The sequence below is a fragment of the Condylura cristata genome, unplaced genomic scaffold, assembly GCF_000260355.1.
Source record: "Condylura cristata isolate star-nosed mole 26May11 unplaced genomic scaffold, ConCri1.0 scaffold00005, whole genome shotgun sequence".
Lineage (NCBI taxonomy): Eukaryota > Metazoa > Chordata > Mammalia > Eulipotyphla > Talpidae > Condylura > Condylura cristata.
Window position 1 is genome coordinate 43,714,566 of NW_004567106.1, and position 4,445 is coordinate 43,719,010.

The 4,445-nt window shown below is 36.4% G+C and overlaps 1 protein-coding gene across 1 annotated transcript in view; it reads left to right on the top strand.

Moving 5' to 3' along the window:
* LHFPL3 (lipoma HMGIC fusion partner-like 3) overlaps window positions 1-4,198 on the top strand; it is a 424,154-nt gene extending 419,956 nt beyond the window's left edge. The window contains exon 4 of the mRNA XM_004676915.2: window positions 2,002-4,198. The gene's annotated coding sequence lies outside the window, so the exon portion shown is untranslated. The remainder of the gene's footprint in view (window positions 1-2,001) is intronic.
* Window positions 4,199-4,445: the final 247 nt, after the last annotated feature.

The following is a 4,445-nucleotide window of genomic DNA, read 5'->3' on the forward strand; positions in this document are numbered from 1 at the left end:
TCTTCTTGTATTTCTTTTAACAGTGTTTTGTAATTTTCTTTGTAGAGGTCTTTTACCTCCTTTGTTAAGTTAGGAGTTGCTTTTTAATTGAAAACAACGTAAGACCTCTGTCTCAGCTGCCCACCATCTGTTAGGATCATTACAATGTCAGTACATCTGATGTGCCCTCCCCAGATCTTACTGAAAACCCAGATATTCAGCTTTGTGGATTTTATTTATTTATTTTTAGATTTATTTATGTATACAGAACTGGGGTACAGGCCATAAATTCAGAGGAGGTGAGAGGATTCACCAGAGAGCAGAACAGGCAGATCGATAAAGTACACTGCTGAGGGGAGCAGTGGGCAGGTCAGGAGAGGTCTGCCGGGCCAGGTGGGTCACCTCTGGGGCAAGGGGATTGAACTCACACTGAAGCAGCTGTGGGTAGCTTGCGGTGCTGTGCTTTAACCCACTGTGCCACCAGGGAGGGCCGCTTTGTGGATTTTAAAAAGAAAATGGATTCTGAGTGAAGAATACTGGACTAGTGGAATCATGGACCCACAAGCCTGACTTTTGGATTCATCTAACAGGAACAATTCCATGGCACCAGAGCAAAGACCACAGAGGTTCAGAACTGCCTAAAGCACTATGCAGAATCCTTGAATGGCTTATGTTACTTTTAATAATATTTAAAAAAAGTTTTCTCTTCCATAGGGCATCTGCCAGCATGATTCAGTCTTAGAGAATCATTACAGACTAATCATCATTATGATATGATCATATTTCAATTATGCCCTGTGTGGTCTAGGTATATTAAAGTAACTGTGAATTCTCTGAGAGAAGTTTGTTAAAATAATATGCATATGATTTTTTTTTTAATGTGTGTTGGGAAACAAGAAGATAAGTACTAAAAACAACAGAATCTTTCACAAGTTTCTCTAGCACTCATTCACAACTGTTATCTTACAATATGGCACAAAGACTGTACCTAAATAATGGCTGATTGTTTTATCCCAATTTGTGTTCCTAAGGGCTCTATGATGCACAACCCAAGAAGCTGTTTCCTTCAGCCCAAATATGGCCAGTTAGGAGCATTTGCCCATCTTCCCATTGTAAAAGGTGCTCTTAAACCCTAGCTAACAGTGCCAAAGTCTATGAAAACCATCCAGAGAAATGTGCCCAACACACCAGTTATGGACTTGCTGTGTCAATACAGGGACAGACCCTTATATGTTGGAGAAAGGAAAAGCCTCCATCCCTTGTGCATTTGTCCTAAAGAGAGAATATTAAAAAACAAATACAGCTTTATATGCAAAGGTATTCATTATTGATAATAACAAAGATTTCAGAACCCTACCTACATTCCTGACAGTGGCAAAATATTTGAAAATGGAACATTGAACATGGAATGAGAATGGAATAGCCTGTTATGCAGCCATCAGAAATTGATGCTGATTATGCAGAGTGGAAATGAGAAAAAAATGTTTTTAATATAATGTTGAAAATGTCATCTAAACTGTGATTCCGACTTCATAAAATAAGTGCACATTTAGACGAGGAAAGAAACATAAGAAGACAGTTAATGTGTCCAGGTGACTGGATTGTGGATGACTTGTCTTTATAATCATTTCTTTGATATCTGTTCTAATGTTGATTGTATAGTAAGTAAAACTGGAAGGAAAAGGAAAACACTCAAATGAGGCATTCCCATGCCAGGCAAAATAATCGGTGATGATCACTCCACCTTCTCTCCTGCTCCTTCAAAGCAACCTATGCTCTTCACACAGATGTCCGAGTCTTAGGGGGGCTCCCTGCCTGGGAAGACTCTGCTGTTTGTTTAGTGGAACGGAAACCTCAAACTAATATGTCTGCTTTGATAGCACATCTACAGTCACTTAAGCCATTTGTTGGTGTGGTTTTTCTGTGACATATATGATGCACAAAAGTCTTGGTGACAGAAAATGATGCATTTTTTTCTTTCTCTCTTCTCTCTCTCTTCCCTTCCCCTCCCCCTTTCTGCAGTTCTGCTAAGCCAATATTCTCTAGAATGAGCACAAAACAAAACCAATCAAATAACAGCTAAACAAATCAAATAACAGCTTTTGTACATCAACATCAAGAAGGAAGGCGGTTGGAAGAGCTCAGAGTACAAGATGGATATGGACAAGAGTGAAACAGCCACTGGTCAAAACACCTTCTAAATCTAGATCAGCAGAGATGAGAGTGTTTTCTGGGAAGAGATAAAACCATGGATAAAACACCAGCTCATTGGAAACTGTCATTGAATAAGATCAGATAACATTCATGAGAAATCACATTCAGGAAATCTTTTAAGGAAGAGGAATATAAATGTGCTAGAATTAACATGTAAAATATCTATGTCCTGAGGTTTGTAAACTGTCTTTTTTTAATCAAACTGAAAACAAAAAGCTTTAATCTTTCAACATTATTTTAAAAGAATGCAGCCAATCCTAAATTATTCCATCTCAGTAGCCAAGAGGCCAGTCAAGCATCATTTGTGGAGGAAGCATCTTAGTAAACACTTCTGAATGTTCCACGGGAGTGTTGGTTGCCATCTCTGCCATTCATTTATTTCACTGTGTAATTAGTTACAACCACTGAGATAGAGACCTAATGCTTCACATTTTTTACAGTCTGTGTTCAGTTCAATCTGTCCGTACAAGTTATTACTGAGAAAGTGTTTCTGACATGTACTCTTACTCCATCTAGCTGTATATTACAAGAAGGACATCTTTACATCATAGGTTCCCAAGCAATGTAGGTTTCCCTGTCTTTCAGGAAATAGCATCCAGAAACTCTGAAAAATATAGAAAGCTCATGTTCACCTTGGATGCTCACATGTAATATATAGGCTGCTATCAAATAAACACTTTTTCTAATTCTCCCTAGAATATGCATAGGACTTTAATATACTTTATAAATAGGTATCTAAGATATCTCCTTTTGCTTTCCTATTACTTTCATCCATGTCATCAAAAATCCATGTTCATTTTTGTCCTTACTGACAGGCATTCATCTTGCTTTTTAAAAGAGTCATTCCATGAACCCTATTTCTAAATGATAGTAAGTGGTACTAACAAAACAAATAATAATTTAATAGCCTTAGAAATAAATGAATATATACTTATACAAGTCAAAGAAACTTGGTAGGAGTAAGTTGCCTTTTTATTTACTAATGTTGCTTTCAAAAATAGTCAAAAAAAACTTTCAGTTGGTTTGCATTTGGGAGTAGTTACAAATGATCACTTGTCTTCAACAATCTTTGGCTCCCAGGTTTCCCCCACCACTGCCCTCACCACATCCCGCCCATATGCAACAACAGGAAAATATTTAATATTGAAGTAGACACAGCTAAAATGTACATCAGAGAAATCAGTGTAAGTTGAACCAGGTTCTAGCCTGAGCAGAAAGAATGGGTATATGGGATCTCTCCTTCAGAGGCTCAAAAGTAAGATTAAATCTGCAAATATCGCTGGAACAGATGGAAGGTGATGTAAGAAGGGATAGAGATCACGGCGAATTCTCTTGCTATTTCTCTTTTAGGGCCATATTCCTATTTTAGCCAGATGTTTCTGGCACTAGCTGTCTTTTCACCATAAGCAGGTTTATGTTTCAAACCTGTTATATATTACAGCTATGCTCCAATGAATGAAACCTAATTCACAAAGATACGAATTTTAAAAAAAAAGACACAAATTACAGTAAAACTTATTGCTAACTGAAGTATTAGCTGTTCTGGAAGTTATCTGTTGCTTTAAAATTAGCTCTCCCACTGCATTTAAAATACACTTCTTACTAAATTTAATTACACACAACTTTTCAAGAATCCATCTTTTATTTGAAGGGAGGTACCTCTCTGCTTTATCTACAAAAAAATTAGAAAGTATTTATTGACTTTCTCTGATCCATGTAAATTACAGATTCCATTGGGAGTCCTGCATCACTAATAATATAATAGTGATGGTTACAAAAATGAAACAGTGCTTCCTAGCCACATGCAAATGTTTTTAAAAAGTTTTATTTTCCCATAAAAACTGAGTATAATTTAGCATACCACAGTGCTCTGAAAGTGGGTCATCGACGATGTACCATTTGTACATAGGTAATACATGTGTAAATCACTAAATGTTTAAGTATAAGAAGTATGTTTTTATCTTTTTTTAAAAAAAAAAAAAGTTACTCCCTTTCTCATTCTGTTCTGTTGTATTGCGTCCAAAAGTTGTGTGTAATTTTTTAAGGTCCAGGAAATGTAAAGAAATTTGTTGGAATATCTGAATTTCTGTAAAAAATAAAAATAAGATTTTGTTACTTAAGAGGTTGTTTTGTGTAGCATATCTTCAGTGCATTCAATGTGTGTCTTTGTCCAATGATCCAGTGGCAGATAATGATTTGACTAAGTAATTATCTTCAGAAAATCTCCTTGCCACCATATTCCATTATGTTTG